The sequence below is a fragment of the Cibotium barometz genome, chromosome 55, assembly GCF_041138505.1.
Source record: "Cibotium barometz isolate CiBa-2024 chromosome 55, ASM4113850v1, whole genome shotgun sequence".
NCBI classification, from domain to species: Eukaryota; Viridiplantae; Streptophyta; class Polypodiopsida; order Cyatheales; family Cibotiaceae; genus Cibotium; species Cibotium barometz.
The window spans coordinates 23,137,453-23,152,135 of NC_141100.1; positions in this window are offsets into that span (position 1 = coordinate 23,137,453).

The following is a 14,683-nucleotide window of genomic DNA, read 5'->3' on the forward strand; positions in this document are numbered from 1 at the left end:
GCGAAAATAATGATTTTCCTCATATTCATGAGAAACTAATTTTTAGTATTTACGCATAAATAATTAATTAAAGAAAAGAGAAATTTTTGGTAATTTTATTTTTATGCAAAAATAGCAATTCCCATGATAATCGAGATCCATGTAATTAAATGAAAAAAGAGAAATTTTGGTATATTAACATAATGGATATTTTTATTTAATTTTAAGAGGAGTTTTAGATAAATTTATTTTATGCATGAGAAATTTTAAATGATAAAAGAGGAATTTCCATGACATTTGGAATTCAATCATTTAAATGGTAAAAGTGGAATTCTTGGCATACTTAAAATAATGGATATTGTTATTTAATTTAAAGAAGAATTTTAGATAAATTTATTTCATGCATGAGAAATTTTAAATGATAAAAGAGGAATTTCCATGACATTTGGAGTTCAATCATTTAAATGGTAAAAGTGAAATTCTTGGCATAATTAAAATAATGGATATTTTTATTTAATTTAAAAAGAAATTTTAGATAAATTTATTTTATGCATGAGAAATTTTAAATGATAAAAGAGGAATTTCCATGACATTTGGAATTCAATCATTTAAATGGTAAAAGTGGATCTCTTGGCATATTTGAAAAAATGGATATTTGTATTTAATTACAAGAAGAAATTTTGTGGTATTTAAGTAGAGAAAGGTTTAAATTAAATGTTGGTGACAAAAGTGGACTTTTCACCATAATTCCACCTAGAGAATTAGGGTTGATAAATTAAATTGGTAGAAGAATATCTTTAGATATTTTATGTGGATAAATCACCAAATTGATATTTACCCAAAATTAGATTAAATGGAAGATGAGAATTTTCATAAAAATTCAATATTCTCATATAAAACCATTTCTTAATCTATTTGGAATTTTCTTACGGTTAGAAATTCAGTAGATGTTTATCTGAAGAAAATCCTTAGAATCAAAGTTAGAAACAAACCGAATGATTTTGGTTAGACCACAACTGTGAGAGGGACGATCAGTAAACTACTTGTCCATCTCTCGATCTGAATCAAGAAAAAGCTTCGAGACCAATTCCAGTTCTTAATACAAAGAATAGACTACCATTGAATTAACCAAGTTTTCCCTTGACTGAAATAACCAAGAATCTAGTTGGACATTTAGTCAAATTATGGGTAGATTACCCAAATGAGAGATCAATGATTCTCATTAAGAAAATATGGATAAGGAAGGGTTTGTGGAACCAATCTCAAACCGGGATTTTTACTTGCATAGAACCTCTGTTTTCTTTTAAAGGACCGTTTTACACCAGAATGCTAGGCCAGAATGTTGGGAAGGAAGCATTTGGTATGTGTTTAACTAAGAAGAGGCTCGTTTTTGCAACAGCTGGCGGGGAGTCGTCAAGGGACGTCGCTTGCGGCAAAGCCTATCGAGGTCTTGACTAGCCTCGGTATGGTTAAAATGGTGCGCTTCCGATATGATGAGCGAGGATTGACGAAGCGGTCCTTGAGTGAAGTGCTAGGACACCTAAATAGGACCCTACAGGGTTCTGACCAGGTGATCCATGGGCTCGCGGTTGCTAGGACACCCATGCGTACGTCGATGAACTGAAAAGGAATGACTTTTTGTGAATCAAATTTTGATATTGGATCTCGTTGGTTGACCAGCTGGTCTTCAACAGAGAGTCCGGATGATATATTTTGTAAAACAATGGACTCAATATTTTGGAGGGTTATGATCAGCAATACTATGATTTTTCATTGAAAGATTGTTTTAAAGACAACCGAATCTGTTATAATGGTAATTTCATATTGGGTGTGTACGTGGTATGCCTACCTTAAATTTTGCTTGAAACACCGGCTAGGGGGCCTAGGAACTCTTTTCCTCGATACCCGAGCAAAACATACCAAATTTTTATAAAGGAATCCCACCAATACAGTGGTTGGGAGGTTGGCTAACCCATAGGTTAGATCGGGGGATTCCTACAATACAAATAAGTTACGATTAGTTACGTTAGTTACGTTAGTTAGATTAAGTCTTAGGAAGACCCTTGCTCTGTGGTGGGAGGGAATCAACGGGCTATGGCCTCGTTAAAGGAAGAAAAAAGCAGTGATTCTATGGACCAAGTGCAAGTCTCTTCTTTGATCTAACCATATGACTTCGCGTTCGATCGGATCAGTTTGAATAGTTAAGACTTTAACTTGTTAGATTAATTCTCCCGTTAGATGATTTTTCTAGAGGAATCGCCCGTGCCTTCCGGGCGAAGGAAGTTTTTCCGGGCTCGGTTTCGGAGGAACCTCCAGGCTATTCTCTTGTCGGGATATCCATGGGAGAGGCCCCGAGTCTGGATCCTTGCCCCGCGCGAGATTTTGACGTTGCTTCCGCTGCCAGTGCCCTCGGAGGGAGCGGGGGTCTCATAGCTGGTATCAGAGCCAGGTTGAAAGCTAATAAGGAAAAATGAATTCGTATTAAAAATTTATAATAAAAACTTAGAAAGAGCATTTACATATTGTATTTTCATTCCTTAAGCTTTATTAATGAGATTTTTAATCAAAGAATTTGGTTTTATAGATGAAAGTTCCACGCTTATCTAGTATTCTCGATCTCACCCAGTCCACAAGATATGACTACTTTTGCCTTCAAGAATCTCATCTCTTCTGCTACAACTCAAACAAGCGGACCCAAACTCGCAGGCCATTTCGAGGATTTTTATTTCCCAGACCCAGCGGAGACACAGCAGCACAAGTGGTTTGCAGGCAGTATGTCCACGCCTCTAGCGCGTGATGCTGAGGCAAAATATCTCGTTGGCCATGATTCTAATGAGGCTAAAAGTGATACATGGTGTTATTTTATATCACCCTACACCTCGAGATTCCAGACGTTCCTGCCATATCTACAGACTTCTTAGTCGCTTTATTCCTAAAGGAGAAGATAGTAGCTCCCTTGGCAGTAAGGGAACATTTGTATTGGGGCATGCAGTATCGCCGTCTTATACGTCTCCCAAGGAGATTTTGACTTCTGGAGTTGAGATGCTCTATGTACATATATTGCAACATTTATTTAAATAAAGAAATGTTTTGTGGAAAAATTCCCTATTGTGTAAGTGATTGTTTACTATATGACGAATTGATGAAGAAAAATCTATTACTCGGACATATGTCATAGATCTCCAATAAGATCGTTTATCTTGTTTAAGAATTTTTTTTTCAAACCTCTTAAGTCTTAGGATCTCGTGGACGAAATAAAAATAAAAATTTAATAATGTATCATTTTTGGCAGAATCATGAGGCGAGGGAACCGTGACTGATAGCCAGACCCTCTCACTGATGAAGAAGAGCTTAACCCTAACATTCATAAGGCTCTTCATAGAACTCAGCCAGGACCCTTCAAAGGTGAAGGAGAGAACATGAGCGAGGCTGTGGAGAAGTGGGTTGGCAGTTTTATAGTCTTGTAGTAAAATGCTCATAACTTTTCGCTCGGTTGCCCGTTTTTGAAAGTTTTATATAGGTACGAAGCTCTCTTCAAGCTCTACATACATATGTAATCCTCTTTTGTACAATCTATATGGATTTAAAATTGCAATTCTCTGTTTATCTCTATTTTTATAGACTTTTGGCCATTATTTCTTCTTAATAATGATTAATTCCTCTTAATCTCTTATCAAAAAGCAAATCCCATGTATCTTATCCTCTTGCAAGTGATTGCTATATTCTTTTACTTTAAGATGTTTCGTCCAAATTGCCCAATTCGAACCAGATGAACCTTACCACCAATATTCCCCGTATGTTTTCGTTCACATAATCCTAAGTCGGAAGATTTTCTTCCAACAAAGAATTGCCCTCTTGTTTGGAGCTGCAAGACTGGCAGAAATTCTTACTTCTCCTGAGCCTTTCATCTTTCCTTCCTGAATTATGATCTCACCTTTGGTGTGTTTATCTTTATCTTAACCTAGGGAGAGAAAGGGAGGTGAGGAGGCTGTGAGGTTTCATACAAGTGTGTTTTGATTCTAAGAAGTGACCGAAGTCAAAACCCCAACTTTGTGTCACATCTTATGGTGGAGTTGACGGGCAGGTTTTACTTAGAATTATTCTATTTTAACCTCAAGGTCCCACATGATTAAATTAAAGTTATTTTGAAATAAGTAAATTTCCCTTGTTGCTACTCATCTTTTGGTGCAAGATGTTCAACATTCCGGTGTTCCAAGGATCGGAAAGAGATGACCCGGGGAGTTATCTCCGAGAGTTTAACCGAGCATGCCGCTTGACAGGTTGGTCTATGAAGGAGAGGGCAGAAATACTTCCAAATTTCTTGGAGGGTGTGGCCTTAACTTGGCATGAGTCTTTGCCCCAGAGGAGTCTAAGAATGATTGGGAAAGGTTGACCAAAGTAATGAAGGAGAGATTTGGGACAGTGGAGTCACCAAATGCTTTGCTATTGCAATTGGATCAGATTTTCCAAAAGGAAGGAGAGTCAATTTCTGCCTTTTCATCAGTGAGGTATGAAGACTTGTTCATCAAATATCAACAAGCTGCTTTACATGTTGTTGCTTCTTCTTTTTCACCTTCTATGGGAGATTAAAGAGTTCTTTAGCAATGGAGCATCTTAAGATAAGCAAGTTTATCATGGCTTTGGATCCTCGCTTGCATGGAAAATTTCTTAGCAAAGATCCCACTAATTTTAAAGAGGCTCTTCGTATTGCTTTGAAGAAGGAGGCCACTCTTCATATTGAGTCCACATTCCAATCTTCTCCGAGTGTGCCGACCCCACCAACGAGTAGAGATAGCCTCAACATCTCAATTTGAAAAATAATTCCACACTCATTTTTAAAGAAGATGTATCCTTGATGTGATAAAAAAGGGTTAAATGGTAGTTTTAGTTATTAAATGAGTTTAGAAAGTATGAAAAATGTCTCTTTAAGAAACAAAAGTTTATACTTTCTAAAATACTTTTTTGTAAAATAGCAGGCAAAGTAGGGACTTAGGTTCGAATCCTACTAGTTACTACACATAGTAAGGATGTTTTAGCTATAACATTTGCCAACTTAATGCTGAGTAAGAACTTCTCAACTAAGAGTTGATGTTTTCCATCAACTTGATACAAAACATTAACTTTTACAAAAATTTGATATTTTACATGAAGTTGATGTAAAACATTAACTTTATATTCAAAACATTAACGTTTTATGCAAAAGATCAACTTTTTTACAATGCTTGATGTTTTGTATCAACATTATACAAAACATCAACTTCCCACAAAACTTGATGTTTGACATCAACTTTGATGCAAAACATCAAGTTTTATGAAAAAGTTGATGTTTTGCATAAAATCGATATAAAAGATCAACTTTTTCATAACACTTGATGTTTTGCATAAAATCGATGTAAAAGATCAACTTTTTCATAACACTTGATGTTTTGCATCAACTCGATGCAAAACATAGAGTTGTGTGGAAAAGTTGATGTTTTGCATCAACTCGATGCAAAACATCAACTTTTCCACACAATTGTTTTGTATTGAGTTGATGCAAAACATCAACTTTTCCACACAACTCGATGTTTTGCATCAAAGTTGATGCAAAGCATCAACTTTTTCACACAACTCGATGTTTTACATCAAAGTTGATGCAAAACATCAACTCTACCACAAAACTTGATGTTTTGCATCAAGTTTCAGATGCTCCGGAGAAGAAAGTTGGAGGATCGGAGACTGATTTTCACAAAAGGCTTGTTTTAGCGATTTCATCCGCGCATGCATGCTCAGACGACCAATTCCACAAATTTTGAGTATCAACACGACTATGTTTCGATGCGATTTGCAGGCGTCACAAAGCGACTTGCTGATGTAGCAAGTCGCTTTGTGACGTCTACAAATCACATCGAAACATAGTCGTGTTTGTACTCACAATTTGTGGAATAGGTTGTCTGAGCATGCCAACATGAACAGAATCACTAAAACACGCCGTTTGTGAAAATCGATCTCCGATCCTCCAACTTTCTTCTCTCGAGCATCTGAAACTTGATGTAAAGCATCGAGTTGTGTGGTAGAGTTGATATTTTGCATCAATTTTGATGCAAAACATTGAGTTGTGTGAAAAATTTGATGTTTTGCATCAACTTTGATGCAAAACATTGAGTTGTGTGGAAAAGTTGATGTTTTGCATTGCAAAATATCGAGTTGTGTGGAAAAGTTGATGTTTTGCATATCGAGCTGATGCAAAACATCAACTTTTTCACACAACTCGATGTTTTGCATCGAGTTGATGCAAAACATTAAGTTTTATTGAAAAGTTAGTGTTTTACATCGATTTTATGCAAAACATCAACTTTTTCATAAAACTTGATGTTTTGCATAGAATTAAAGAAAAAATATACCTAGGATAAGGTGATATAGGTAGAACATAGGTTTACGGCTAAGGACTTGAAAAACACATATGGTCGCAACCTTTGACTATAAATTTGAGAGGAGGTCATTAAAAAAATACCTGTCTATGTAACCATGTAACCTTTGTATCATAAATAATATCGCTACATAGTAGATGCCAAAAAATCATGCTAATAGAAGAGCTAGATGAGATAATCCATGATGACCTGTAATCCTTTAAGTCAATATTAGATAAAATGGGAAAAATCCCTCAAAATGGGAATGTATGTAAAAAATTTGTTTTGGCCATAACTTGAACATGCAAACTCCAAATTTGTCGGACAAAGTAGATCTAGATTCTACTTTTCAAGCTCTTTCCAATGATATGTCACATGAATATGTTTTGACAAACTTTTGGATGAGTTTACCATACCCCCACTTTTTTCATGGGAATGGGATTTTTCCCACTTTATCTAATATTGACTTCTTTGGTTTTAATCCAAATGTACAAGGCTCCATTGATTTGGAATACCACAAGTGGATTGATTCGCCAATCTTGATTTTTGTTCTACAATTCAATTTTAAAGCTGAAGAACTATAAGCAAATACACGTGGTGCGACCATCTATGTCGAGGAGGGGGGGTGCATGTGAGCCTGGACTCTGCCATGCCTATGTGTAGTAGTATGCTCTCCAGCATAGGGGACCTTCAATCTACCGTCTCATCATGAAAGCTCTAAGCTCTTCTCTACCACCATTCCAGAAACCCTAAGCTTCTCTTTTTTCTCTTTGTACACAAAGACAATGTCGCAAGCAAAGATTGCATCTCTCAGCATCCTTTGCATGTCCTCTAAATAATTATAACCAGAGTTCATTTTACACTACCCTTAAACATACCATCTTTCAATATCCTTCACATGCGTTATAAATAATTATAACTAGAGCTCATTCCTACACTACTCTTAGATATACCATCATGTATGTTTAGGACAATGGCTATTTGGATCAAACATCAACATATGCATACTATGAATTTTTGCCACCACCACATATGTACATGATATATGCTACAATTTCTTCCTGCCACCCACCCTTATCCATATTGCATAACAAAAATTCCCTTCATGAAAACAAATGCCTATGTGGGTCGAAATTTACACCCATAGGCTATATGATGTCTACCTCTAAGATTGTCCTGCTGAATAAATATCTCTTTTAACAAATATATGAATACAAGTCTACCTTTGCACACCTATAAGTTGACCTCTTTAAACTCTTAGCATTGGTTGTATATCATGCCCACTATCTGCTTATAAATAATAGAGCAAATAATTATATCATGCAAACTGTCAAGGTAAGTATATACTAAAGGCTTTACTATTTGTGTCTAGAAATAAACTCAATGATAATTGTAGATTTTTTCATAATTATGGAGCTTATATTGTTATGTATTCTAATATTTTTTGAGTGCTTATCAAATAATGTGCATATTTATGTATAGTGGTAGAATTTGTCCCATAAAAAGTCCATTAAAAAAATGTCTTATATTCATGAAATTTATTAAATAAATTTTTATTTGAAAAAGATTGATATTTCTTTAAGTTATGTAGACTCCTATGTAATTTTGTAAGTCAAGTTTATTTTTATGTCACAAACAATAGCAGTTTATAAATCTACGAAGGTCACACGTGTTTTCAATCTTGAAAAAAATAGCAAAATTCATGTATTTTTTAAATTTATACATGGAATTCTAGATGTGTTTTCAAAAAACTATGTTTTTAAGCCATTTTTGAGATTTCACACATTTTGGGAGGGAATATTTTTAGGTAACCCTCATCAGTTACCTATTTTGCTCGCAATAGTGTTTGTAGATAATATAATTGTTGGGGGTGACAACTTGGATGAGATTGAGCATGTGAAAAGTCTTCTCAAAAGGAAGTTTGATTTGAAGGATCTAGGAGATCTGCGGTACTTTTTGGGAATTGAGTTCATTCACTACGATGCCCAAATCCATGCACGGAGTGATGTGGACATAGAGCAACTTCCCTAGCACAAGTCTGTGTGGTCCATTATCTCTAATGGGGTCCCGGATCCTCAACTATTATTTGTCCGAATCCCGATTCTCAAAACGAACATGCCAAATGGCAGAAATTTCCAACCGTGGCCTAAACAACGCCGAAGAGCATGAAAATCGGGTCATGCATGGACAAATGTGTGGCAAGAAACCCGGATCTTTCTTCTTGTGTTCAGATGCGATTCGGACTCATTTCGGATCCGAAACTCTGTTATGGCGATTTTGCACTATCTTCACCGGGACCCAACTTTGACGTGCTGGGAGAAGTGATTGCGATGCCCAAATCCATGCACGGAGTGATGTGGACATAGAGAATCTTCCTAGCACAAGTCTGTGTGGTCCATTCTCTGATGGGGTCCCGGATCCTCAACTTCTAATTGTCCGAATCCGGTTTCTGGAGCGAAAAAGATGCACGAGCGTGCCAAATGGCAAAAATTTCTAACCGTGGCCCAAATGGCACCGAAGAGGCATGAAATGCCAATCATGCATGGACAAATGTGTGGCAAGCAACCCAGATCTTTCTTGTTGTGTTCAGATGCGATTCGGACTCATTTCGGATCCGAAACCCTGTCATGGCAGTTTTGCACTATCTTCCCTAGGACCCAAATTTGACGCGCTGGGAGAAGTGATTGCGATGCCCAAATCCATGCACAGAGTGATGTGGACATAGAGAAACTTCCCTAGCACAAGTCAATGTGGTCCGTTCTTTGATGGGGTCCCGGATCCTCAACTTCTAACTGTCCGAATCCGGGTTCTCGAAAAAAGATGCACGAGCGTGCCAAATGGCGGAAATTTCCAACCGTGGCCCAAACGTTACTGAATAGGCATGAAATTTGAATCATGCATGAACAAATGTGTGGCAAGCAACCCGGATCTTTCTTGTTGTGTTCAGATGCGATTCGGACTCATTTCGGATCCGAAACTCTGTTATGGTGATTTTGCACTATCTTCGTCAGGACCCAACTTTGACGCGCTGCGAGAAGTGATGGCGATGCCCAAATACATGCACTGAGTGATGTGGACATAGAGCAACTTCCCTAGCACAAGTCCGTGTGGTCCGTTCTCTGATGGGATCCCGGATCCTCAACTATTAGCTGTCCGAATCCGAGTTCTCGAAAAAGGTGCACGAGCGTACCAAATGGAAGAGATTTCCAACCGTGGCCCAGACGGTGCCAAAGAGGCATGGAAATCAAATCATGCATGGATAAATGTGTTGCAAGCAACCCAGATCTTTCTTGTTGTATTCACATGCGATTCGGACTATTTTACACTATCTTTGTCGGGACCCAACTTTGATGCGCTGGGAGAAGTGATTGCGATGCCCAAATCCATGCACCGAGTGATGTGGACATAGAGAAACTTCCCTAGCACAAGTCCGTGTGGTCCATTCTCTGATGGGGTCCCGGATCCTCAACTTCTAACTGTCCGAATCCGGGTTCCGGAGCGAAAAAGATGCACGAGCGTGCCAAATGGCAAAAATTTCCAACCGTGGCCCAAACAGCACCGAAGAGGCATAAAATTCGAATCATGCATGGACAAATGTGTGGCAAGCAACCCAGATCTTTCTTGTTGTGTTCAGATACGATTCGGACTCATTTCGGATCCGAAACCCTATTATGGCGATTTTGCACTATCTTCGCCGCCGTGACCCAACTTTGACGCGCTGGGAGAAGTGATTGCGATGCCCAAATCCATGCACGCAGTGATGTGGACATAGAGCAACTTCCCTAGCACAAGTCAGTGTGGTCCGTTCTCTGATGGGGTCCCAGATCCTCAACTTCTATTTGTCTGAATCCGAGTTCTCGAAAAAGATGCACGAACGTGCCAAATGGCAAAAATTTCCAACCGTGGCCCAAACGACGCCGAAGAGGCATGAAAATCGAATCGTGCATGGACAAATGTGCGGCAAGCAACCTGGATCTTTCTTGTTGTGTGTTCAGATGTGATTCGGACTCATTTCGGATCCGAAACTCTTTTATGGCGATTTTGCACTATCTCGAGACCCAACTTTGACGCGCTGGGAGAAGTGATTACGATGCCCAAATCCATGCACGGAGTGATGTGGACATAGCATAATTTTGTGTGGTGCGTTCTTTGATGGGATCCCGAATCCTCAACTTCTAACTGTTTGAATCCGGGTTCTCGAAAAAGATGCACGAGCGTACCAAATGGGAGAAATTTCCAACCATGGCCCAAACGGCGCCGAAGAGGCATGAAAATCGAATCATACATGGACAATTGTGTGGCAAGCAACTCGGATCTAGCTAGGTACCATGTAGATCAACAAAACGAATTACTCTAAGAAGAGACCTACTTCACATGACGAGAACCAAGGAGCTACTTCACATGACGAGAACCAAGGAGCTACAGTTGCATTCGATCTAGATCTACAATGTGGTGGAGCTAGAATGCATCGATCTAGCTCTACAATGTGGTGGAGCTTAAATGCATCGATCTAGCTGCGTACCATGCAGATATACAAAATCAATTACTCCAAGAAGAGATCTACTTCACATGACAAGAACCAAGAAGCTAGAATTGCATTTGATCTAGCTCTCCCATGTGGTAGAGCTGTATCCAACCTAGACCACATCGTAGAGCTAGAATGCTTTGAGGTCTAGCTCTACCATGTAGTGGAGCTAGAATTGCATTTGAGGTCTAGCTCTACCATGTGTGGTAGAGCTAGAATGCATTGATCTAGCTGTGTACCATGCAAATCAACAAAACCAATTACTCCAAGAAGAGACCATGACGAGAACCAAGGAGATAAACAAGTGTGTTGAATGGCGCTGGGACCCAACTTTGACACGCTGGGAGAAGTGATTGCTCTATGTCCAAATCCATGCACGGAGTGATGTGGACATAGAGCAACTTCCCTAGCACAAGTCTGTGTGGTCCATTCTTTGATGGGATCCTGGATCCTCAACTTCTAACTGTCCGAATCCGAGTTCTCGAAAAAGATGCACGAGCGTGGCAAATGGCGAAAATTTCCAACCGTGGCCCAAACAGCGCTGAAGAGACATGAAATTCAAATCATGCATGGACAAATGTGTGGAAAGCAACCCGGATCTTTCTTGTTGTGTTCAGATGCGATTCGACGGATGATCCAAATCTCTGTTATGGCAATTTTGGACTATATTCGACGAGACACAACTTCGACGCGCTGGAAGAAGTGATTGCGATGCCCAAATCCATGCACGGAGTGATGTGGACATAGAGCAACTTCCCTAACACAAGTCCGTCTGGTCCAGGCTGTACCCTTGAACTCGGTTCAACTCCTGTGGAGTTTTGCTTTCCTGCATAAGTAGGGTAGCAATAGGGCCAAAGAATCTATCTTGCATGATCTTCTCACTTGCTTCAACTACTAACTGTCCGAATCCAGGTTCGGACTCATTTTGGATCCGAAACTTTGTTATGGCGATTTTGCACTATCTTCGTCGGGACCCAACTTTGACGCGCTGGGAGAATTAATTGTGATGTCCAAATCCATGCACGGAGTGATGTGGACATAGAGCAACTTTCCTAGCACAAGTCTGTGTGGTCCGTTCTCTGATGGGGTCCCGGATCCTCAACTTCTAACTCTCCGAATTCGAGTTCTCGAGCGAAAAAAATACACGAGCGTGCCAAATGACGAAAATTTCCAACCGTGGCCCAAACGGTGCTGAAGAGGCATGAAATTCGAATCATGCATGGACAAATGTGTGGCCAGCAACCCGGATCTTTCTTGTTGTGTTCGGATGCGATTCGGACTCATTTCGGATCCGAAACTCTGTTATGGCGATTTTGCACTATCTTCGTCTCGGGACCCAACTTTGATGCGCTGGGAGAAGTGATTGCGATGCCCAAATCCATGCACGGAGTGAAGTGGACATAGAGCAATTTCCTAGCACAAGTCCGTGTGGTCCGTTTTCTCAGATGGGGTCCCGGATCCTCAACTTCTAACTATCCGAATCTGAGTTCTCGAAAAAGATGCACGAGCCTGGCAAATTGCAAAAATTTCAAACCGTGGCCCAAACGGCACCGAAGAGGCATGAAATTCAAATCATGCATGGACAAATGTGTGGCAAGAAACTCGCATCTTTCTTGTTGTGTTCGGATGCGATTCGGACTCATTTCGGACCCAAAACTCTGTTATGGCAATTTTGCACTATCTTCGTCGAGACCCAACTTTGACGCGCTAACTGATTGCGATGCCCAAATCCATGCACGGAGTGATGTGGACATAGAGCAACTTCCCTAGCACAAGTCCGTATGTTCCGTTTTTTGATGGGGTCCCGGATCCTTAATTTCTAACTGTCTGAATCCGGGTTCTCGAAAAAGATGCACGAGCGTGCCAAATGGCGAAAATTTCCAACCGTGGCCCAAACGGCACCGAAGAGGCATGAAATTCAAATCATGCATGGAAAAATGTGTGGCAAGCAACTCGGATCTTTCTTGTTGTGTTCAGATGCGATTTGGACTCGTTTCGGATCCGAAACTCTGTTATGGCAATTTTGCACTATATTCGCCAGGACCCAACTTTGACGCGCTGGGAGAAGTGATTGCGATGCCCAAATCCATGCACGGAGTGATGTGGACATGGAGCTGTTGAGATATCGAGCTCTAGTGAGGCGGTGGACACTGATGACCCGCCTGGGGGATAGACCCCGCACTTACACCACTGGCATGGTTGGTGAGATCTTGGGTGATATGCGGCCAGTGGGATGACAGGCTGTGTGACAGCCACTCTAGAGACTGGCATAGTTATAGCGCCAGCTCATTTAGTCGAGTTCACACTATAGAGAACCCGTGTATGTATTTGGTTGAGTACCTTTCATATTGTGTGTACTCTTATTCTTGTATATGGTGTGTTGAGTGTTGAGTAGAGAAGAAGAAGATTTTCAGCCTCTCACCTTGTGTGTTCTCTATTAGGGTTTCGTGAGTGTGTGTGTGTGCTTGCAAGAGCTCAAGCTCTCTTCCCCCCTGCATCTTTTCATGGTATCAGAGCCTGGTTCGTGCTAAGGGCTGAGCTGCAAGCAAGAGAACCACAGGAAGCGGTACGAGGGTAAGAGCTTCAACTACTCTTCCCTATTGTGTTGGTGACTACACCCTTGTCGGGAGCTCTACGGGAGGCACCGGCAAACGATCTCCGATTGAGGAGCTTTCTTCGCGGGAGTGAAGCTATAAAGCAACTATACAGTCCTACGGACTGAGATTTTCGGGCGAAGAATTTTTCGGGCCGAAAACGCGTTTCGGGCGCGTCTGGACCTCCGTTTTTCAGAAAGCAGGCGATTTTGAGCACTGCGGATAAGTCATCGATTCTCTGCAGAACTCTGTTTTAAGAGCTGCAGGAAGACAGATTGACTGTGCAGACACTGTGGGTGCTGCAAAGAGGTCTACAGTTGCCATTGGGTGTATGTATGTGCATTGAAGTCACTGGTTGTGACATTTGAGAGTACTGCAGTACCGCTGTGCAGAAAATACAGCATTTGTGCAGGAAAAACCAGAGTGCAGTTTCTGGTAAAATTGTGTGTTTGGCAAGATGTCTAATGATGGCATAACACAGATTGTGGCTGAGAAGCTCGATAAGAATAACTTCCATGCTTGGAGGTTCAGGTTAACGAATTTCCTGATGGGAAAAGGCTATTGGGACTACATAGAAGGTGAGCATGAAGAGGCACCGGAGATACCGGATATAAATCCGACTGCTGCAGATGTGAAAGAGTTTAAAGACTGGAACCAAGGAGCCAGGAAGGTTATGTATTGGCTTTCCATTAGTATACAGGACACCATGATTGGGCACATTCAGGATGCCAAGTCCCCCAAGGAGGCGTGGGATACCTTGGTAAAGCTTTATGAAACAAACACCAAGGCTCGTAAGATACAGTTGAAGAATGAACTTCATACTGTGGAGAAAAAGAGCATGTCTGTGAATGACTATGCGCTGAAGATAAAGGGTATTGTGGAATCCCTTGCATCTATTGGTGTGTCAGTAGATGATGATGACAAGGTGGAAGTCTGTCTACGTGGTCTCGGGCCACAATACAAGGCATTCAAGACGTCCATTCAGACTCGGGAAAACATTCCCAACTTTACAGATTTGGTGTCTATGCTGATTATCAAAGAGAAGAACTTGGGTGAAGACCAACAGTCTTCACAAAGCAAAAACAGTTCAGAGCAACAGGCCTTCTACACGAGTTCAGGAAGAGGACGAGGTAGAGGAGGCCGTGGACGCGGTCAAGGAGGTGGCCGAACAGGTAATCAGAATTATGGCCAGCAGC